This window comes from Tamandua tetradactyla, chromosome 7 (genome assembly GCF_023851605.1).
Source record: "Tamandua tetradactyla isolate mTamTet1 chromosome 7, mTamTet1.pri, whole genome shotgun sequence".
Classification (NCBI taxonomy): Eukaryota; Metazoa; Chordata; class Mammalia; order Pilosa; family Myrmecophagidae; genus Tamandua; species Tamandua tetradactyla.
In genome coordinates, this window is record NC_135333.1 from 101,372,358 (window position 1) to 101,397,332 (window position 24,975).

General features: G+C 38.1%; 1 long non-coding RNA gene across 2 annotated transcripts in view; it reads right to left on the minus strand.

The window, feature by feature from the left end:
* Positions 1 to 24,975, minus strand: part of LOC143689899 (uncharacterized) — a 50,235-nt gene that overhangs the window by 21,676 nt on the left and 3,584 nt on the right. The window contains exons 1-2 of one of the 2 annotated variants that reach the window (XR_013178961.1): positions 13,600 to 13,698; positions 13,391 to 13,485 (exon numbers count right to left, since the gene is read on the minus strand). This is a non-coding gene — a long non-coding RNA (uncharacterized LOC143689899). Of the gene's footprint in view, positions 1 to 13,390; positions 13,486 to 13,599; positions 13,699 to 24,975 lie in introns of those variants that run through there. The other variant, XR_013178960.1, reaches the window with a different exon arrangement.

Sequence of the window (24,975 nt, forward strand, 5' to 3'; positions counted from 1 at the left end):
TGCTAAATGGAGGTGGTGCAGGCCCCCACAAGGAGGGCTGGTTCCTTCAAGACCACACCTCTCGCCTTGGGCCCAACTGACCTGAGAGCTGGCTCTGAAGTGTATGTGCTGACTGCTTTGGCTCTTCCTCCTTGACCGCCTGCTTTACTTCCTCCTCCCTCCCTTGCTCCCACATGATTCTGTTGCTGAGATCTGTCAGCTTCACATTTCATTTCCTATTTTTCCCTCTGTCACTAAAACCAATGCACTACTGTAGAGCTCATCCTAGGAATCAGAGTTCCTGACCAGTTGCCCTTCTTCCTATCTTACAGCCCTCAAATCCATTCTCCACCATCTGGTCCTGTTACAACCCTTCTGAAAAGCATGCCAGTCACCCACAAATGCTTAGCATGATGTCCCATGCCCTGCTCCCCACTGACCTCTCCAGCTTCATCTGTGCCACTGCCTGCAGGGCACCTTCACTAATGTCCAACTGCTATTTGTTCTTGGCTGACGCTGTGCCATTTCACATGGCAGGCCCTCTGCCTAGAATGCCCTTCCCTCCCCCTCACCCCTACAAGCATCCTCTCTACTAAGAAGCCCTCCCCAAAACATACCAAGCGGGGTCAAGTATGGGAAAAAATGCCCCAAATTTGTGTTCCCATGTCACCTGGTGTACTGATGGTTTACATTTAAATCAGGAACAGGATCTTATTTATCTTTGCCTACCTAAGGTCAAGGACTTTGCTTAATAAATATTTGTTGTACTGTGGATTCCACATGTTGCTTTGACCCTTGCTGAGCCCAGGTTTCCTGGATCTTCTTGGATTTCCCTCAAGCCCATGCTGCTTGAGGGTCCAAAACTCCAGGTGCATCAGACCAATCCAGAGACCTGGAATTTGTTGCCACATTTCCTCCCCAACACATATCACTTCACGTGACATGGCAGAGCCATCCTAATCCGGTTCTACCATTCATTCGCTGTGCAACCCAGAACAAGATGTCATCTCTCTCCGCCTAAGTTCCTTATAACTAAAATAGTACTTCTCCCTCATAGGGTTTTGTGAGAATTCAATAGTTAATACATGTAAAGCACTAAGAATAGTGTCCAGTAGAAAGGAAGCATCCAACAAGTGTCAGTTATTATTGCTGTTTAATAATAAATTAATAAATATAGCTATTTATTAATTGTCACTGAGGGTCCTGAAGAAAAGAAACAGATGTGAAAGAGTTGATTCAGAGGCATGACCCCCAAATCCAAAAAAAAAAAAAAAAGCCATTCAGTATCTCTAGTACAGGAAGCGGGGGGCACTAGGAAGTGCACCTGTGCTGCAGCAGAGGCATGTGGAGGTCATTTCCTTCCATGTGGGGTCAGAAGCCAGGTCTGCCACTCTGGGGCTTTGTGAAAAATGCATGATACATCACCTCTGTGAACTTCCATTTTCTCATTTGTAAAGAGAAATAATAATACCTATATCACAAGCATTTGAGGATCATATGATGACCAGCTAACACCTGGTCACTTGCTCTATAAAGTTTGTAAAAGAGGTCCAGTGCAGGAAACAGGAATGGGAGGGAGAATTTAAATCAACACAACTTTTTAAAGGAAAATCAAATTCAAAGGCCATTTCTGTCTTAAATATTCCTTCCTTAAAATATGAAAATGTCTATAACTTTTCTCTCATGTTCCATATTCCTTTGAGACTAGTTTAAATTGTTTAGGCACTATATCTAAGGCCATTAGAATTTTCTGAGCTCCTTTAACATTTTCTGTTTGAGGATTCTATCAACCTTAGAATCTCTTTGAACCTATTTGATGGATTTCATTAATCACTATTGCCAGTGGTTAGGTATCCTCTTACCTAGTATGTGAATTAAGGTCTACTTCTAAAATGATGAAGATTATTTCCCTTCTTCATCATTTTCCAAAAGTAAGATATTAATCCTTCTCTCCCTTCCATGCCGCCACAGATGGTTCCCGCACCTCCTCCCAAGCACAGAGACAGCACTGACAGATTGCAAAGGCTGCTCTGGGAGAAGAAACCAGCGAGTCCCAGCCTCATGGCTTAAGGAGGGATCCCGGCACTGGGGCTCAGGGCCAAGTCTTGCCAGCAATGCACCAGCCACGCTGGCGGTTCAGTGACAGAAGCCACACAGCCGGCCTCCAGTGCCCAACACACGGGGTTCCCTCAAGCCGGCCTGTTCTCCCTCATCCCCAGCCCCATCTGGCTGTTCGTCATAGCAGCTTTGCGGACTTCATGCTCAGTGTCTTAGGCTTCACTGCTATGGAGCATGGGAGCTTATGCAGAGCCATTTCTTGTCCCCAAGGAGTTAATCACATGTGTTTTCAACAATACAGCCAGCTGGGCATCTGACACTAGTCACCATGTAATTAGTGGAAAATGTTGCAACATATCCGGGGATATTTAATAAATACTTCTTGAATAAATAAATGAGGCTTGGCAACTCCACATGTGCTCGGTCCATGGGAGAATAGCGGAGGAGCTCAGGGTCTCCTTTGAAGGCCCCCATCTGCCACAGTGGACCTTTCTTGGGCTGCTGCTTTTCTCAATCTCCCAAGCCACTGCAGCACGCTCACCCATTCTCTCTGCTCCAAGTACCACCTGTATGCCACTAACTGCCAATATCTATTTCTAACCCACAGCATTTCCCTCAATGGACCAGAAAATCAAACTTTCTAACGAGCATTTCATCAGACATTCACAGACACGTCGAACTCGTCACATCTCAAACTGAAGTCATTTTAGCTCTAAAATATTCCTCCTCCTTTATATTTTATCTCTAGGGCTTCACCACCTACCCTAAAAATCCTAGGACTCATCTTCAGCTTCTCCATCTGATGCCTCTACTCCCAGGCAATTAGTTTCCGATTTCTACTAATTTTATTTTGTAATTACTACTGAATCTATCCCTTCTCCTTCCTTCCAGGATCCCCAGCTCTGGCTCAGTTCCTCATCATCCCTAGTCTGGAGTGTTGCCTTAGTCTACTAATGAGTCTCCCTGCCCTCCTCCTTCATGCCCCATAGTAAAGTAGGTATGATCTACGTAAACACAAATCTGACCCTCTCGTTCCCTTGTTTGAAAACCTTCAATTGTTTCCATCAACTAACTGTAAAGCTCATGCTGGGGGATTGTATACCAAGAAGTTCGTGCTATACACAGCACATATTTCTGGACTCAGTTTTTCTCAAAAACATGGTGGAGCAAACTTGACTTTAAAATGAAAATAAGCACAGTTGTATAAGGGAGTACAGTGCAAATTTCACATAAAGCTTAATTATACACTGAAAACCTCAGCATCCACTGTCTTAGTGCCCCCGTATTTTAGTGGTAACATAACCTCAACTCCCTCTCCAACCTCCTCCTGCTATAAAGTTGCTTCTGTTATTTCTGGGCATTCTCAATAGCTATCTCCCACATGCCCATGAATGCCTGGGGTTTTGGATATTCTGTTCACTGCTGTATTCCCAGAGCCTAGAATAGAATCTGGCACATAGTAGGCAGTCAGTAAATATTTATTGAATTTGTGAATGAGCCCATGAACCAGTCTGCCAGCTGAAGTCACCATAAGATTAGAGAGCCACCTGTCCTTTTTCTCTAGCACTGGATCCCACTTATAGACCTCTGCAGCTGCCCAGGCATTAACAGAAGTTTCCAGACTACCACCCACCATCAAGGCTATGCCACTATCCATGCCAACAGGGCTGAATGAAGAATGAAGCTGGGTTCCATGCAGAGGCCAGCAGATAGTCATCCAAGCTCTGAAACAGTTCTGCCTCTGCCTAGAGTACCAAACACGGTTGGGTGCCCACCAGCTACTGGCCCTAACCACCCTTCTCTATAGCAGGCTCAGCATCAGTCCTTGGGACCCTGGGGGAACACACATCATTGCACATCCACCATCCTTTTTTATACCAAACTTCATCACTCTACAGCCAGATGCTCATGCATAAGAATGGGAGCAAACCTCCTGAAGAAGTAAACTAAATGGACCCGAATTTTAATAAAAGACTTTACATGATTTATGTAGGCCCTTCTGAAATCTGGGGAATTTATCTGGAGAAACTCGACTCCCCCGCCAGACCTCAGTGCAACTGTTCCCTCTTTAGAGAAGTTTGAATCACTCCCTTTCACCTACTACCTCCATCAAAAACTGGGTTACGGGGCAGGCCATAGTGGCTCAGTGGCAGAGTTCTCGCCTGCCATGCCCGAGACACAGGTTTGACTCCCAGTGCCTGCCCACGTTATAAAAAAAAAAAAAATTGGGTTACATGGCCTTCCTGCAAACTCCCCTAGTACGCTGTGCCTACCTCTATCACATCCAGGGGCATATCCAGTTTATGTGGGGTCAGAAGCTTGTGTAATTGCAGGGACCTCTTTAGCAAAAAATTACAAAATTACAAATACAAAATTGGGTACAAAAGTGAACATTATCTACAACACGAAAATAAGTCATATCAAATTATAAATTTTTAAAGGCTGAAAAATAAACCATCTATCAAGAAAAAAAAGATCATGTTTAATTAAACAGGTACAGGTATGGGTTGGGTAGCAGGAAACTGATGGAGGAGCTTTCCATCTGTTGACTTTTATTTTCTTTGTACAATAAAAGGAAAGATCTTTCACTGAGTATCAGAAAAAAAATGGAATGAGATAGGGTGGGGAGCTGTGGTTTTTAGCAGAGAAGATGGTATAAAATGTTTGTTTTCAAGAGCAGAAATGCAATTCACAAGAAGATTATAGTAAGGGTGCCAAGCAGTTTTGAGAACAGGTGTGAGCTGGTCACTGAGTGGATATTCCCCTCCACCACTCTTACTCTTGTAAGGCTGCTCAGTCCATGAGATTTAAGTGGATCCAGCCTGGACCGTGACCCTACGGGTAAACATATGACGGAGACTTGAGTTACTGGTCCAAGGATAGGGGCATGTGAGCCAGGCTAGGTCAATCAGAGTCCAGCCTAAAGCATTCACTTGCATTATTAGGAAGGCTGTTCTTTCCTTTTCACTACTATTAAAAATGCAAAGGCAATGTAACCTTAGCTAAGGCTTCTAGATGTCATCTTGTCATCATGAACCTCAAGCTGGAGAAAAAGATAGAGCTCTGATGACACTGAGTGATGTCTAAAACCAGCCATAACTAAAGCAGGACCACCCCTTTAGCTTTCTACTTACATAAGCCAATAAATTTCCTTTTTTATTGTGATAAAATACATACAACTTAAAATTTACCAGTTTAACCATTTTTGAGAGTGCATCCAATGGCGTTAAAAAACATTCACAATATTGCATTACCTTCACCACTATTTCCAGAACTTTTTCATCATAGGATCTCTGTATTCATTAAGCAGTAACTCTCCATCACCCCACCAGCCCTTAGAAACCTTCATTCTTCTTTCTGTCTCCATGAATTTACCTACTCTAGATACCTCTTATAAGTGGAATCATACAATATTTATCCTTAGGCTTATTGCTCATTTCACTTAACAGAATGTTGCCATGGTTCACCCATGTTGCAGCATGCATCAAAATGCTATTCCTTTTTATGTCTAAATAACATTCCATCTGTCGGTGGTCATTTAATTGTCTTCCCCTTTTGGCTATTGTGAATAATGCCGCTATGAACATTTGTGTTCAGATATCTGTTTGAGTCCATGTTTTCACTTCTTTGAGACATATACCTGGAAGTGGAATTGCCTCATCATTTGGTAATTCTATGTTTAACTTGTAGAGGAGCTGCTAATTTGCTTTCCATGTCGGCTGAACTGTTTGGATTTCTGTCTAACGTATACATTGTCTACAAAATAATTATAAATTTATAAATTACATATCTATATCTATATACAATACTATATCTACATAGTAATTATAACTTTATAGTCCAATCAACCTCTCTTTTGTTTTCTCTTTACTGATGGACGGTGGGCATGGGGAAAGCAGGTGGCTACCAAGTTTATCCAAGGAGCTTTGCCAGAAAGGTTTTGCTAGTAAAGTGCAACAATAAGAAAAGGGGACAAGAGAGTCTGTACAAGCCTCACGACTAAATGTCTTTCATTTAACCCATATTCCATACCTCATATGCCTAAGATTAGGATTGCAGTGGGGTGACACAGATATTCAACATTAAGTTCCCATTGAGAAAATTCTAATCACCCCTCCTACCCATCACCCACCCCCACCCCCACTCCTACCACTGGCCAAGGCAAGGATATTCCTGGCAACACTAGTTCACTGTGGACAAGACTGTTTCTGGAGTGAGGCACTCCTGATTTAAAGAAGAGGAGTAGAAGAAGGAATCAAAAGAAGTGGGGTTAACTAAAGAATGAAAAAAAAAATTTTTAAAGGAACTCAACCTGTTATGTTTCCAGATATATCAGAAATAACAGCTAGCAATTGTTAAAATAAAGAGAAAGCGGGAAGAAGTTTAGTTTTTCCAACTGCATTTTCTGCGTATCTTCTTACCAGGGACAGAGCAGAGGAAAGTTCCATAGGTCTATGAATTATCTACACTTGTGCCTGGCAGGAAACTTCTAATAATTTATACATACCATCTGGTTGCAACTTAAAAGACTAATTACCAGTGAAACCAAATCATACCTAGTAAGATTAATGGACGGAAGTCTTAAAAATGAGGCCACCAGGAGCCTCAAACCCAGCAAGACCGCCGACAAAAAGTTTGCCTGAGACATAAGCAGATGGTATTTAGTGCTTCCAATTTGATACAAGTAAAGGCAGTCAGTCCCCTTGTTCAGTAAATTATTTAAACTTGACTCCAAGATCAATAATTTAATTTAAAATGTCACCTATGGCTTTGCTTTATCATCTCTACCTTTTTGAAAATAGGAACATAAAGAAGTTTTTGAAAGAAGGCAAGGCCATCTGGCCCACCCTAGTTACCATTTATGGTTAATTATTATTAATATTAATAATTTTACATAAAAGCACACAAACCTTGAGGCTTCTTAGTCCTTTGGTAGACATTATAGATCACATAAGGCTCACAAAGCCACAAAGCTGAGGAAGTAATTAGCTAGTAAATCCTCCTGAAAAAAGTATTTAATCAAAATAAAAGTTGAGCTTCTGTACAGTATGTAATGACCTTTTCCTGAAAGGCCATATATTTCCTAGTCCCATTTTCATAGCAGATCCAATTCTCATTGCCCTTTGAAGTCAAAGTCACCTTTGTACACAGAAGATACAGAGAGAAACTTGGAAGCAAACGCAGTAGATAGAGGGCTACCTTTATCCTAACTAGTTTTATGAAGCATCACGTATCCTTGAAAAATATATATGGTAAATATAAACTGACAAATAGCTTGTCTTATGAAATCCTTTTCTTCATAATTTGGCTTTGCTCTAATACGCCTATTTTTATTTATTTTCAAAATATTTTGATAGAGTAGATAACAACAGATATTTTATTCCATCGCACACTGAAGACCAGAGAATTCCTGTGACCTGCCTGAAATTATACTACCAATAATCAGGGTTCAGAACAAACCTGAATTGCCTATTCTCAAAATTCCCTTTTCCCTGGGTAGATTCTTTTTCTGTTTAAGCTGCAGTATACATGCTTTTATAGCTTATATTCCACTAATTTAAAAAGTCTCAGGTTCATCGCATGGTTATGTTCTTGCAGAACAATTTGAAGCATGGAATGAGGACTAAATAACTACTTCATCTATAAAATGGAAATGATGATAATTCTGAAATAGCAGATGGAGAGCACAAAGCACAGCACATGGTACGTAGTGTTTCATAAATAGTAAGAATTATCCAATTATGATAAACACAGCCTGTCTCCCCCACCACCTTCCTTTAGTCCAGTTTTCCATATTTCCCTTCACCAGATCAGGTATTCTTTCTTACACTCTCATGTTGCTCACCTCCTGGCATCCCAGAGAATTATTATCCCCAGAATAGTTGTTATTTACTTTTCCTCTTTTTTCTTAACAAGGTCCCACATAGTCTTTCTTTAGACCCATATCTTACTACATATTATCAGGCCTCTTCTGTTCATATATTATCTCCAAAAGTCTTCGGCAACTATATTCTCAAAGGGCATTTGCATTGTATCACTGCCATCATGCATCTGCCTTTTGCTGTGCACAGGTGAGATCCACTGGCTTCTCCCCACCTAGAATCTAGAACACCTACTATGTGCCTTCTCAATTTGTCCTTCTCTTCACTCAGTAAACTTCACACCTGAAGTCAGGTGAACATTCATCTTACATTGGTGGAATTTACCTCTTGCCTACAGCAGCATTGCCCCAGCACATGCACTATTACTTTTACGTCCTTATTACTTTCATGCTGTTTAAAATGGAAAAGGATGGGGTAGGACCTCTGGATCACAAGGAGACAGCATCTAAGCCCAGTTCTGATTACAAGTGTCAAATTCTTTCTGAAATATTTCTGAGGAGTGAGAGAACAAGCAGATTTATAGGGTACATACTTCTCCGATTTTATTTTGGTGCTGCGTGTAGATGAGAAAAGATTAAAAGCCCAAGCAAATGTCTAAATCATCGCCCACGCTCCTGCAGTACATTTGCCGCCACAGGCTCCAGGCAGAGCCGCCCACAGGGGACAAGAGTTTCCTGGCCCGCTCCTCCCAGAAAATATAAGGAAAAAAGAAAAGAAAAATCCCAGAGGGATGTTCCAAACTGTCAAAGCTATATTTCATGTGAACAAATTATTCCATTTTTAATAGGAGTTTTCTTTGAAGTTTTAAGTACTAAAAACTTTTAAGCTTTTAAAAGATTAATTCAAGGGTTTGCATAGGATGTAATTCAAGATGTGATTTGTACTGAAGATTTACGAACCAGGAGTTTTATTTCTTCCAGAGATATGACTCTAGAGGAAGAATATCGAGGTTAGAAAACAGAGTTTTGTACCCCATGGTTCTGAGTTCAAATCCCAGTTTGAACACTTTTTAACTGGCATTAACTAATTAGGACTAGTGAAATCAAACTAGTTACTTAACCTCTCAAGCCTCTCCAAGAATTATCTGTGAAATAGGGGTGTTAGCATCTTGTTCTTAGATTTTAGTAGAACAATAAATGCAGTGTTATTTGCAATCAGTAAACCAGTTGATAGCAATTATATAAAATTTACTTTCTAAAGGAAGATTGTGGTCATAAATAAAGGGATGCCTACAAATTGAGTTTTTCTTTTACTGAGAGTAATATTGGGGACAAAGACACTTTCGGAGCTTCTCAAGTGGCACCAAACAGCTAATAGTTACTTTTCCCCTCTAAAGCCTGGTCTGCTTTAATTATCTAATCTCCTTTCCATATCTTTATCTGAATCAGTTTCACCCACCCCTCGTCCAAATCCTCACCACTTTCCTTTCCAACTAATGATCTTTCTGCTTTTGATACTGGTTTTTATTTCAGTACTTAAATTCTGGGGTCCACTGCATATGCAGCCACCCTTCCCATACAAAAGAATCCAGCACTCACTGTGCAAAGGAAAGATGTTTATTTCCAGGAATTTTGGGGGTGATGTAATAATAAGGGTCAGATTTCATATGTGATCAATTTTGGCCTTTTGCATGTCAATTAACATATCGCATTTGGATATCTTATTGATAGCAAATCTTTTAGAAAGATGTTATTGTGCTCATATTTTAATGTCTCAGAGGTCAGTATCTCACACACAGATATCCACTGGCACATATTCAAATGCAGAGTTGCTAGCTTTATCATTTTAAATGATTTAAGCCAATGAAAGAACACTCCATTTGTTTGCTCAATAGTCAATTGAAATGGAAACGGTTAGCTGAGTGCATCTCCCTTGAAAGTCTCTTCCCCTCTAGTGCCAATTACAGAATATGAAAGGCTCACTCTGCACAGCTTGCAGAGGATAATAAATCACTAAATTGGAGGCTTTGGTTACCTTGCTGATTTTGATAAGAAAATTAATAGAATTAGCAGCTTATCTGCCCAAGCAGGAGATTCACATTATGAAAAAAGAGAGAGGGAAAAAAGAGAGAGAAAGAAAAGAGAAAGAAAGAAATATTTTTCTATGGCCAGGGATGCCTGCATTTCTTCCCAGTGACAGCAAGACATTTGGATAGTTTCTTTTGGCCCCCCTGTGGTGATAAAGCGCTGTCGAAAACAATGCCAGAAGTACTATCAATTATTGTCTACTTGTTCTGTTTTCATGCATAATTAAAGCTGGACAAAGCCAACACTGGATCAGGCATTAAATAAGCCTGCATTGGACAAAGTCCAGCAGCAGTCCTACTACTGATAAACAAAAATTCTAAGCAGCCCAGAAATTGGAAAGCGGTGAGAAGGAGATTATTTTCAAGAAAGAGGATTTACTATCGTGCATTTTCCTGGAGAGGGGGTATTGTAGCCGTTTTGGTCTTTTTGTCCAGGGGATGATAATTGTTTGCAATAAAGCTGCTGCTTTCAAGAAAGAATGAAACGATGAGAGTTGTTTGTTAAAGAAGACCCTTAGCAGCCTTCTTTCTCCTCCTTTTTTCCTTAAATATATATGAAAATCTGTAATTATTTCTTTGAAAACCATTTTTCAACAGCTGTAAATGATAATGAGCCAATCATTGTGTGCTCCTTTTTTCCCCCAGCAGCTGCAGAGCTTCCCATTCAAAGCAATTAATTGATATTTGTAAAGTGCTTTGAAACTGAGAAGTGGAGCCTCGTAAGTGCTAAATATTGCTATCACTGCTGCTGCATTAGAAATTGGGAAAATCAGCCCTTCTTTGGACCAGCCTGAGAAGAACAGCAGTATTTCTATGTGTTGGGACAATAACCTAAAACTCCAGGTCACCCAAAATAAGATTCAGAATACTGGATCTTTTTAAGAAGTGCCAGAGGTTAATTGCTGAAGATAACGTCAACGAAAATTATAAACAATCTGGTGAACAGCGTAAAGCTTTAATTCTGCTATATTTATTGTTTCCCCAGACTTATGCCAATGTGTCAGTTTGCACCACATTTTCTTAGAATGCACTTCTGGAGCAATATATGTTTGAGAACATAGTGCTTATTTGTATGGCATGCCTAAGTTAAGACTTTCATAGATCCTCAGGCTGACTTAAAGACTCTATGACATTGTATTACTGTCGTTGGGTGGAAAAATCACTGTCAAACCTAAAGGTACTCTAGATTATCAAAAAAGTTCTTATTTTCTGGCAGTATACAGATACTGGAAAACGTTTGCGCATTGGTTTCCAGTAGACCTCACTGTCATCACTCAACATTTCAATTTAAAAATAACTGCCATGCCTACCCTTCTGCCATTTATATCACTGACACCATTGGTTGTAAGGAGATTTGGAACACTGGCAGTATATGTTTCGAAGCACAAAGTAAAAGAGAATCTTTATGGAGTTATCTCACAGAGATAGCTGCAATTGAAATATTATTTCTTGGGGTAATAACTCTAGGGACAGAGCCATAAACCTGCTGGCATCCATTGCTTTTAAGAAGAGCTGTGGGTACAAAGTTCCTGTCCCAGTCATAGACCAACCAAGCAATAGAGAGGTTTTCTTTTCCCTGATCCTGAAAAGCAACAGCTTGCTTGAACACCCTATGTTGCTAAGCAATTAATTGTTGGCCATTCAGTGCCATTGCTTTATTAAGAAATGAAGAAAAGTACAGATGGTCAGCACCACCCAGCGATGCTTACACACACACTGTGAAACCAAAGATAGATATTTGTGAGTCAAACAATGAAACTGGTGAGTATGCATACATAACAACTCTGCAGGGGGGGAAAACACAGAAGACTACATGACAGCCATACATAAAGCAATCTGTTAATTTCGGTAGTGTTAAAACAAAAATTGCAATCCATGCTATGTTTGTTTTTAAGACTGTACCCAGCTTGGTATGCTTAATTATAATAAAATAATTTGTTTCAAAATAGATGGCTTCAAAAAATACTAGGAGCACTAGGAAATTTAGATTTTTCTAAAAAACCTTCCCACCGTCAATTTAAAATGAGTTCAAACAGAAGCACAAATAGTTAAATGTACATAATAGGAAATTCATCTTTAATTCAATTATGGCATAGAAAATGGTGTTTTTCCTGTTATACTGTCTATCTTAAGTTTGGCAAACAGGGTCATACTTAGCAATTTCTCTTTAATAGTGCAGCAAGAGTCAGAAAGGACAATATATGACCCTTCTGAATTATACACAGATTAAGGTAAGAAAGAGAAGAAAATGATATGAGAGCCCCTTCCATTCCAAATTACTTAAAAAACCTAACATAACTCCCCAGAAAAATAGCCCTGTGCCTGAGTATTTGCTTTTTGAATACTTGGTTCCCTTTTCCTAGCATACCTTATACTAATGTCTCTCCTGCGAAGAGGTGGCTTTATTTAAAATGCTGAACCTGAACAATTTTAATAGTTCCCTCTTCTACAGAGTTGTAGTAGAGAAAAGTGAATCATCTAATCGACTTTTCCTTCAACTGGGACTGTTTCACTTTAATATGATATAAATTAGATCACATAATCATGTTGAAAATAGGGAATTCGAGAAAAAGGCAATGGAACTAAGTTTTGTTGCAAAATTTATTTGGGGACTGGCACTTCACAATAATCTGATTTAGTCTTCACAGCACCACAAGAGGTATTATTGCCCTCATTTTATAGATGGGAATCCTGAGGTTCAGCCAGATTAAGAACATACCTCAAGAGAGCACAGAAGGAGCCCTACTACTATGTCCTCGAGTCTCCCAATCTGCTACAACTAAACAACTTTTTAAGCTAAATGCATAGCAGTCTACAAAACAAGAGACATCAACGTGCTGTTGCAGGTAAAGAACTGCACCAAAATCCACAACTAATTGTGCCCTTAGTAAACATTCTTAGCTTCTCTATAAATTGGGATAATAATAGTATCTACATCAGATGTCAATTTTGAGGGTTAAATAAAATGACCCATGCAAAGCCCTTGACAAAGTGTTAGCATATAATGAAAGTGCAGTAAGCATGTGCCATTATTATAACTCTAATTGTGCTTTGTGGCTAGTACAGAGTAGCCTTTCTGTCATGATTTCCTTGATAAAGAAATAATATTGAAATTATTTTTAAATAATAAAGAAACAAAAGGAGGTGGACAGCACCATGCAGGTGTATAACAAGTTCCTGGAATATGTTCCCAAATAATATCAGAGTAATTCAGCTTCAAGAACAAGTTTTCCACCTTTCCAGGTAGAACATACTTTTCAAGACTTAGTACATTTATTCTGCACTAATGATAAAATTAGATTATGCCTATTTCATATTAGCAATAAGGAACGAATCTCTCATAAAGCACAGTCTAATAAGTTCTTTCCTTAACCATGAATCACCAATCTGGTGACCAAAAAAAAACAAAACACCTCACAAACACCTAAAGAATACTACTCCTTACCTTATAATTTGCTTCCTGTCGCTGTCCATTTCCCACAGGTGACCTCAGATCACACGTAAAGCATGTCTAGCCTGGGCTCATAAATTTCAGTTGACCTATAATTTGTGATACCAAAAAGTCAATACAGCAGAATTGGATTTTTTTTCCCTTCATAAGCTCAGAAACTTTCCAAGTTCATTAAAAACAAACAAAAGAAAGAAAAAGAGCACCTGTTCCAGAAAAAATGTCAGTGTGTTCCAAGCTCAACCTTATTTGCATTGTTGTGTCTACAGTAAAAAGACATGGGAAAAATTTAGTGAGACATACACATTGCTGCAAAATCTCTTTAAAATGAAGCTAAATAAGAACAAAGCTGGTATAATCCAGTTAAATCCTCAGGAAATTGTGAAGGGTTTTATTTGGATTGTGGTTTTCAGCCCGGAATCTCTCTAGTTACACTACTAATAACGACTATCCTTCAATACCCTTCACCATGAGGCAATATTATATTTTTAGCACAGGATTGGTTGACCCTGGCAGAGCCGCTCTTACACAATAGGTTTCCACCTACAACTTTCAGTGCCACCATGATGAGTCCCTTTCTTCAATGCCCCTTTCTCTCAAAAAAGTAAAGTGTTATCCTAAGGGAGTAATACAATTCCAATCCACATGCCAATATTGATGAGGTGTTAAGTGACTCCCTGAAGTGCTGTATCGAGGACTTTGAGGTCAAGCCTAGGATTAGCACAAAAGTATACCGTGACTGTGTAGCTGTAGGTGCAGGAGAATACATATTGGTATTATGCCACACATTTGCCATGATGACAGTAAAACCTTTACTAGTCATATGCCCCTTAGTATAAATTATTTTCTCCATATTTCCAATGTAGATCAGGTGAGAATAGAATTTGGTGGAGATGGTTAAAAAATAAATGCAGAGAAACAGATACTGTCCCAAGACAGCAGGCCTGGAGGAGAGCCCTGTGTGGCTTGGGGTTGCATGAAGGTCACGGAACCCCAGTAATCTGGAAATAATGTGCAGGAGAAAGGAGAAAAGACCAGCTTTTTCACCTCCATCACAGTTTTGTCCAGAGAACATGCTGCTTAGATCTATCAGCTTATATGTTTAGTGACTAAAAGACCAAGACACATCAGATTCCTATCCAATTGCAATGACTTACGATTACAGAGTATAAGACGATGTTTTATCACACTCCAGTCCCAGAAGAATTATTGCATATTACAGTAATGAAAACATTTGGGGTATTGTTGCAAGAAAATATGTCATCGGAAAATAACATTTCTAAAACAGATCTAGGTCTATAAAGGAAACTATTATATAAGTGAGTTGTACTTCAAATCAGGAAAAGGACTGATACTCAACAAGTAGTGGTGAATTAATGGGCTAACTCCTTGGAAAAAAATTAAGTTATATCCTTAGTTTCACATAATACAGAACAACAAATCTGGATGAATTAAGAATATAAACACTTTCAAAATCAAATTTAAAACAACACAGGTAAAACAATCAGAAAATATTTTTATAAACTTGGGGTTGAAAGGCTTTCCTAAACAGAATCTAGAAGGCCTTTCAAAATGGTTGAGGTTCAATGACAACAAAATTTAGCATTTCTAGAATTTAAAAATTACAAAAAATTTTAAATACAAATAGCAGACTGGAAAAAATAATAAACAGATGCGTAAACCTAAGTAAACATTGGCTATAAAAACAATTATTCTAAAACAATAAGGATATCTTCTACAGTTTAAAATATATGCACCATTAATATATAATAGCAATAGCTTCTAAGTCAGGAGAGCTAAATGCAGTAGGTGTCCTACATTTCTTGTGTTGTCTGAGTAAAATGTAAAAACAATTACATTAGACTTTTATAATCCCAGTTTGTATGTTCTGAGTATATTAAGCACTAAAAGAATATGTAAAAAAATAAAAATAGTTTCCAAACTAAAGAGAGAATATGAATCTAAAGGAAGGCAAGGAAAAAGGGAAAAAGGCATACCAAAGAAGTGGGACAAAGAGATAGCACATGATAAGGTGGTATTTTTTAACCAAAGTATATCAATAATTGCATTCAGTATCAATGGACTCAATTCCCTAATTAAAAGATGAAGATGATCAGACTTGAAAAGAAAATGATGTTATATACCAGACATATCAAAATCTAAGGCTACAGTAAGGGTGAAAGTAAAAGGATATGAAATAAACATACTGCCAAAACTGACCAAAAATAAACTAAGTAAAATAAAAATTAAACATTAAATTTTTTTTTAAAAACTGACAGACTTTGTGAGAAAGGAAAATGACAGGCCAATTTCATTCATAAATGAAAATCTCAAGTAATGTATTAGCTAAACCAAATCGAAAACATTTTATAAAGGAAAAAAAACTGCAACACAACCAAGTTGTATTTACCCTAGAAATATAAGGAATATAACATTTTTTAGAAATCAATCAATATCATTTACCACATGAACATAATAAAGGAGAAATATCACTTCATCCTCTTAGTAGATGCATTAAAGAATTTGACTATATTCAACATCTAGTCATGATTTACAAAAAAAAACACCTCTTAGCAAACTTGGTAGATAAGGACATTTTCTTAATCTTATTGAGTGTACTTACAAAAAGGCCAACAACATGCACCATACTAAATGGTAAAGTACTGAAAATATTACTTTCAAGATACAAATGAGTTTCCGGGTCAAGATGGCGGCTTAACAATGTGCACATTTTAGTTCGTCCTCCAGAACAACTACTAAATAACCAAAAACAATACAGAACAGCTCCTGGGGCCACGTCAGTGACCAGACACACAGCGTACCCCAGTCTGGACCAGCTGGACCGGCTGCAAGCACCCCACTGAACCGTGAGTTCCCAAAGCTGTGGCGGCCAGCGCCCCTCCCCCACAGGCCACTTCCCAGAGGGGAAAGGAAAGGACTTTACCAGCAGCAGGGACTGGGCACAATCAAACGCCAATTGTGGAACTAATTAACAAATTCTGACTACTAAAAATAGGCCCCCAGCTTAGGTGAACCTGATCAAAGCGGAGGTTGCTCATTTTTGCCCCGGCACCAAGGGGGCAGGACTGACAGAAAAGGGGGGAAAAAAAAGAAGGAAACAGAGGTTTTTGTGGCTGTGTATCTACAAAGGCTTGACTGCCTCTGGATACAGCGGCAGGCCTTTTCAGGCTGCAACTTCCCCAGGCATAGGCAGAAGTGAGCTCTTTTGGGGGCTTGTCTGGAGCCTGTGCCTTCCCCAGGGGAGGGGTGAAGCCCACCTCAGGTGGAATCCCTCCCTCAAGGAATTCAGACACCAGGGCTTGGTAATTTGAAGCCATTAAAACCAGCCTACAACTTCTCCTCTGTCTCCACCATGCCCCCAGCAGGGAGAGTCTGCTAAAGTTAAAGGTACCACATCATCCTATGCTGGTGGGACTTGCAGTCAGAAAAGCACCACACACAGGGCAGGATAAGAAAAACAGAGTCCAGAGACTTCACAGGAAAGTCTTTAAACCTGCTGGGTCTCACCCTCAGGGAAAACCAACGCAGGTGACTCTTTCCTCCTGACAGGAGGCCAGTTTGGTCTGGGAAAATCTGGCTGGGGTATATAATATCTAAGTAGACACTCCTAAATGTGGGATGGGGGGAAGGCACCATACAAGCTGGGCAAGAAACAAGAAAACAAGAACTGAAAAATTCTCCTCTGTTAAACAAAACTTAAGCTAAAGGTCCAGATAAAGCTGAACGGAATGTCAAAGAACAGATAGACAACAAATTCATCCAGCAAGAAAACCCTAGATAAAAGAAGTGAAAGCAATCTCCAGAATAAACTAATTCAGGTAATTAAATGCCTAGACACCAGCAAAAAAAACAAATCACACTAGGAAAATTGAAGATATGGCCCAGTCAAAGGAACAAACCAACAATTCAAATGATGTACAGGAGCTGAAACAATTAATTCAGAATATACGAACAGACATGGAAAACCTCATCAAAAACCAAATCAATGAATTGAGGGAGGATATAAAGAAGGCAAGGAAAGAACAAAAAGAAGAAATTGAAAGTCTGAAAAAACAAATCACAGAACTTATGGGAATGAAAGACACAGTAGAAGAGATGAATAAAACAATGGAAACCTACAATGGTAGATTTCGAGAGACAGAACATAGGATTTCAAAACTGGAGGATGGAACATCTGAAATCCGACAAGAAACAGAAACTATAGGGAAAAAAAAAGGAAAAATATGGCAGGGACTCAGGGAATTGAAAGACAGTATGAAGCACACAAATATACATGTTGTGGGTGTCTCAGAAGGAGAAGAGAAGGGAAAAGGTGGAGAAAAACTAATGGAGGAAATTATCACTGAAAATTTCCCAACTCTTATGAAAGACTTAAAATTACAGATCCAAGAAGTGCAGCGTGCCCCAAAGAGAATAGATTCCAATAGACATACTCCAAGACATTTGCTAATCAGAATGTCAGAGGTCAAAGAGAAAGAGAGAACCTTGAAAGCAGCAAGAGAAAAGCAATCCATCAAATACAAGGGAAGCCCAATAAGACTATACACAGATCTCTCAGCAGAAACCATGGAGGCAAGAAGACAGTGGGATGATATATTTAAATTATTAAAAGAGAAAAACTGCCAACCAAGAATTCTATATCCAGCAAAATTGTCCTTCAAAAATGAGGGAGAAATTAAAACATTTTCAGACAAAAAATCACTGAGAGATTTGTGACCAAGAGACCAGCTCTGCAAGAAATACTAAAGGGAACACTAGAGACAGATACAAAGACAGAAGAGATAGGTGTGGAGAAGAGTGTAGAAAGGAAGACTTTTGAGTAAAGGTAAAAAGAAGAAAAGTTAGATATGACATATAAAATCCAGAAGGCAAAATAGTAGAAGAAAGTACTACCCATGCAGTAATAACACTGAATGTTAATGGATTAAACTCTCCAATCAAAAGACATAGTCTGGCAGAATGGATTAAAAAATAGGACCCATCTATATGCTGTCTCTACTCAAAGGACATGAGGGCAAGGACACAAATGGACATTTACACACCAATGTTTATAGCAGCATTGTTAACAATTACCAAGAGATGGAAACAGCCAAAATGTCCATCAACAGACAGTTGACTAAACAAACTGTGACATTTACATAAGATGGAATATTATGCAGCTGTAAGACAGAATAAAGTTATGAAGTATGTAACAACATGAATGGACCTTAAGGACAATATGCTGAGTGTGATTAGCCAGAAACAAAAGGACAAATACTGTATGGTCTCAGTGATATGAACTGACATTAGTGAATAAACTTGGAATATTTTCTTGGTAACAGAGACCATCAGGAGATAGAAATAGGGTGAGATATTGGGTAATTGGAGCTGAAGGGATACAGATTGTGCAACAGGACTGAATATAAAAACTCAGAAATGGACAGCACAATACTACCTAACTATAATATAATTATGTTAAAACACTGAATGAAGCTGCATGTGAGAATGATACAGGGAGGAGGGCTGGGGACATAAATGAAATCAGAAAGAAAGATAGATGGTAAAGATCAAGATGGTACAATCTAGGAATGCCTAGAGTGTATAATAATAGTGAAATGTACAATGTATAAATTTTAAAAATGTTTTTTGCATGAGGAAGAACAAAGGAATGTCATTATTGTAGGGTGCTGAAAATAGATGATAATTAATACTTTAAAATGTCACCTTATGTGTGAGACTAAAGCAAAAAATGTTTATTTGTTAGAAAATTTATATTTTGACTAGAGCATTTCCTAATATAACTCATGTACATAGTTTGATTGAATGTCATAAGTACTTGGAATCTCAGGTAGGAAATGAGATTTTGTTGGTTTGTCCAGAGTGATGCCCCGATGAATCCCAGAGTGATTTGATCAGTGACTGGAAAAGTACTTGCAAGCCCCCTTCTGGGAATGGTGAGAGTGGGGAGAAATTCAACTTCCCCAAGTTGAATTTTTGATATTCTCACAAGCAGTGTGGACAACTAAAGCTATAGGCTGAGACCCCAGTCTTGGGGTTTGTTCATATGAAACTAAACCCCACAAAGAATAGGTCAAGTCTACTTAAAATTTAGGCCTAAGAGTCACCCCCAAGAGAGCCTCTTTTGTTGCTCAGATGTGGCCTCTCTCTCCAGCCAACATGACAAGCAGTCTCACCACCCTCCCCCTCTCTGCGTGGGACATGACTCCCACGGGTGTGGACCTTCCTGGCAACGTGGGACAGAGATCCTGGAATGAGCTGAGACTCAGCATCAAGGGACTGAGAAAAACCCTAGAATGAGCTGAGAATTAACATCAAGAGACAGAGAGAACCTTCTTGACCAAAAGGGGGAAGAGTAAAATGAGACAAAGTGTCAATGGCTGAGAGATTCCAAACAGAGCTGCGAGGTTATCCTGGAGGTTATTCTTAGGCATTAAGTAGATATCACCTTGTTGTTCAAGATGTAGCGGAGAGGCTGGAGGGAACTGCCTGAAAATGTAGAGCTGTGTTCCAGTAGCCATGTTTCTTGATGATGATTGAACAATGATATAGCTTTCACAATGAGACTCTGTGAATGTGAAAACCTTGTCTCTGATGCTCCTTTTAGCTACTATATCAACAGAAGAGTAGAACACATAGAATAAAAATAAATAATAGGGGGAACAAATGTTAAAATAAATTTAGTTTGAAATGCTAGTGGTAAATGAAAGCGAGGGGTAAGGGGTATGGTATGTATAATCTTTTTTTTTCTCTGTTATCGTTTTATTTCTTTTTCTGTTGTCTTTTTATTTCTTTTTCTAAATGGATGCAAATGTTCTAAGAAATGATGAATATGCAACTATGTGATGATATTAAGAATTACTGATTGTATATGCAGAATGGAATGATATCTTAATGTTTTGTTTGTTAATTTTTTTTAATTAATAAAAAAAGTTTAAAAAAAAAAGATACAAATGAGACCAGGATACCTATTCCAACCATTTTTATTAAACAATATACAGGAGATACTACAGTGCAATAGGGCAAGAAAAAGAGATAAAATCTATCATTGCAAAGGAAAATATCAGCTTTTATTTTTCACATACAATATGAATATGTTTATAGGACATCCAAAGGAATGAAAAGATTAATTATAACAGCAACAACAAAAAATAGACAAAATATATGAAAAGGGGGCTTAAAAGAAAGTTTACATCTGGCAAAGGAGGGTGACCCCTGGGGAATAGAAAAGAATGTCCTATGAGTGCCCCAGCTTACTTCTGTGAGAGAGTTTCTAGGCCATGGAGGAGAGAGAAAGAGCCCAAGCAGAACCCAGAAAACTCTCTGAGTTGAACAGATAGAGACAAGAGTTCAGAGAAAACAAAGCACATAGAGTTCACAGGACAGAATCTAAGAGAGGAGATTGCTGAATAAAGAGAAGTGCAGAGATCTGCAGAGTACAGTTCAGCATATGTATGAGAGGAAAGACTCATCCAAAAGATTTAGAGGAAACAGTACCAGTACTAACACAGGGCCGGGAATAGTGCCTATTCCCATAGTCAGGCTGAAAAATCTTACAACACACAGGGCGGCACAATGCATTGGGTGGGATACTCAGAAGGGGCTTGCCTTGGTGTTGGAAAGTAATTAGTCCTGGACTAAATGCTAAATGCTGCTCTGGCCCTGTCTTCCAAATCTTAAAAGTGTGAAAGGATCAACTTGTTTCCAGTAAGTTATTGCATCCTATAACAAAGCACAAGAATATTTATAAGAATACAACAATATCCAGTACCCAACAAAGTGAAATTTACAGCTAGCATCCAATCAAATATTACCAGATATGGAAAGAAGAAAGAAATTATGACCCATAATAAAGGCAGAAATCTAACAAAATCAACTCAGAACTGATACAGAAATTAGAGTTAGTGAACAAGCACCTTAAAACAGTTATTATAATTCTGTTCCATATTTTTTAAAAGTTAAGGACATACAGGGAGTTTATTCAAACAACCCAAGTCAAACTTAGGGCGGAAAATCCAATGGATGTGATCAACTGCAAATGCATGTCATAGAAAAATGGTCAACTTGAACACATCACAACAGAAACATTCCAAAGTGAAACAGCGAGAAAGAAGATTAAAAACAAAACAAAACAAAACAAAAAAAGAGCTTCAGTGTACTGTGGGATGACTTCAAGTAGTCTGATAAACTTATGACTGGAGTCGCAGAAGAAAATGAGAGAGAAAAGGCAGAGAAAAAAAACTTGAAGAAATAATAGCCAAATATTTTCTAAATTTGATGATAACTATAAACCCACAGATCCAAGAAACTCAAAGAAACACAAGTACAACAAACATGAAGGAAACTATGCCAAAGCACATAGCAATCAAATGCTTAAAACCAGTGATAGAACATCTTTAAAAAGCCAGCAGAGAAAGCACTTGTATATAGAAAGGAGCAAAGATAAGGAAGACCACGGGTTTCTTTTAGAAACAATGCAAGTTTTAAGAAAATGAAGCAGCATCTGTTACATGCCAAAAGAAAATATATATATATCAACTTGGAATGGTAAATTTAGTGAAAACTTCTTTCAAAAATGAAAGAAATAGACTTTTTCAGACATAGAATAAGGGGATGAATTTATCTCAAGCAGATTGACATTGAAAGAAATGCTTTAAAATGTGATTCAGACAGAAGGAAAATGATGCCAGATGGAAATACGGATTTACATAAATGAAGAACACTGAAAATGTCATTTATATTAGTAAATATATAACATTTTCACCATTCATATATTTTCAAAAGATCACTGGTGACTACTAACAGGTATGAGGTTTCTTTTGGGGGTGTTGAAAATTCTCTGAAGTTAGATAGTGGTGATGAGTGCACAATCTTGTGAAAATACTAAAAACCACTGAATTGTACACTTTAAAATGGTGAGTTTTATAGCATATGAATTGTATGTCAATAAAAACAGTAATAAGAATTTTTTTCTAATTGACTAAACAAAAATAATGCATTGTTAGGAAGAAAAAATATGACAATGATAGATGCTAATTCTCCCCAAAATTATCTATAAATTCAATGCATTCACAATCAAAATCCCAGCAGCATACCTTTGTAGAAACTGACCAACAGATTCTAAAACTCAGAAATGCAAAGGACCTAGAAGAATGAAAATAACTTTGGAAAGGAAGAACACTACTTGATTTCAGGACTTATTTTAAAGCTACAATAATCAAGATAGTGTGGTATCAACATCAAAATAGGCAAATAGATTAATGGATCAGAATTCAGAATAAGAAACAGACGCTCCCTTAAATGTACAGCTGTGTAAAGGTACAGTTGTATTCCGCCAAGGTACAAAGGCAATTCACTAGAGAAAGAGTAGTCTTTAAAAAACATTATGTTGTAATAGTTGGATCCCTGTAAGCCAGAACAAACACCACCACCACCCCAACCATACCACCACAACAAAAATCACTTGGATCCATACCTTGCCCTACAAGATTTAACTCAAAACAGATTGCCTGTGAAACCTAAAACATTTCTTGAGGGCGGGCCACGGTGGCTCAGCAGGTAAGAGTGCTTGCCTGCCATGCCCAAGGACCTGGGTTCGATTCCCAGTGCCTGCCCATGTAAAAAAAAAAAAAATTTCTTGAAGCAAACATAGGAGAAAAATCTTTGTGACTAAGTTAAACAAAGGTTTCTTAGCTATGACACCCAAAGCACAATCCATAAAATGATAAATTGGACTTCATCAACATAAAAAATTTCTGCTCTGAGAAACAATAACATGAAAATGAAAAGCCAAAAACAGGTACAAAAAATTTGCAAAGCATAAATCTGATAAAGAACTTTTCTCCAGAATATATAATAAATTCTCAAGCTCAATAATAAAAAATAATGAACCATCCAATAAAAAATGAGCAGACACTTATCCAAAGAAAATATGCAAATTGCAATAGGCATACAAAAAAAAATCCTCAACCTAAATAATGACTATGGAAATCTAAATTAAAATCACAATGAGAAACTATCATATATCTAATAGAATACCTAAATGTAAAAAGATTGATAATACTAATTTTTGGCAAGATGTAAAGGAAATGGCATGCACCGCTGGTTGGGATGTAAAATGGCACGATGATTTTTAGAAACTGTGTAGCAGCTTCTGAAAAGTTTAAACATATGCCTACCATTGATACAGCCATTCCACTCCTAAGTTACTACCCAATAAAAAAGAGAGCATATAAAAACTTACAAAGACTTATAGGCAAATGTTCATAGTGGTTTCACTTATAATAGCCATACACTGGGAAACAACCCAAAAGTCCATCAACAGGTGAAGGGATAAACAAATTATTGTATATACATACAATGGAATATTACTCAACAACAAAAATGAATGAACTATTGATAAATGTAACAATACAGATAAATCTCAAAATAATCATGTTGAGTAAAAAAAGCCAGATCCCCCCCCAAAAAAACCAGTATGTACTATATTAATTCATTTGTATAAAATTCTAGACAATGCAAACTAATCCAAGTGACAAAAAGCAGATAGCGATTATATGGGGATGGGATGAGGGAAGGAGGAAGTTGATAGGGATGAACTACAAAGGGGCACAAGGAATCTTTGGGGAGTAATGGATATGTTCTCTATCTGAATTGTGGGGATTGTTTCATGAGTGTATACATATGTTAAAACATCAAATTGTATGCTTTTAATATGTGCAGTTGAGTGTGTATTAATTATACCTCAGAAAAAATATCATATATGTAAGAATAAATCTAAACAATATGTGTACAAACTTGACACAGAAAACTGCAAATCATATTTTGAAAGAAATTTTAGAAAATTTAAATAAATGGAAAGAAATGGCATGTTCATGGATCGGAATTCTCAGATTTTATAGATGATAATCCTCCCCAAATTTTCAATTGATTAATGCAATCCCCCAAAACAATTACAACAGGTACTTGAATGTATGTGCATATGTGTGTATGCCTGCCTTTGTGTGACTTGACCAGTAGGTTATATAGATCAGAGGAAATAGAGAATAGCCAAGACTCTTGAACAAAGTGGGAGGGCTTAATCTACTGAATGGCAAAACTAATCACTTGTGCCAGTTTGAAAGGATGTATGTATCCTACAAAAGCCACGTTTTAATCCTAATCCCATTTTGTAAAGGCAGCTGTTGCTTCTAATCCCTATTCAGTACTGTATGCTTGAAACTGTAATTAGATCACCTCCCTGGAGACGTGAATCAATCAGGAGTGGTTGTTAAACTGGATTAGGTGGAAACATATCTCCACCTATTCAGTGATTTTTGAATAGTTGACTGAAGTCCTATAAAATAGAAAACATTTTAGAGATTCAGAGAGAGCAGAGAAGAATGACAGGGCCACAAGACAGCCACAACAGACAACGCTGAAGAACCACCAACCAGAGTCCACCAGCCAGCAACTGCTGGAGATGAAGAAAGAAAATGTCTCCTGGGGAGCTGGAGAGGAAGCTAGCAGATGACGCCATGTCCGTCATGCACCCTTCCAGCTGAGAGAGAAACCATGACCGTGTT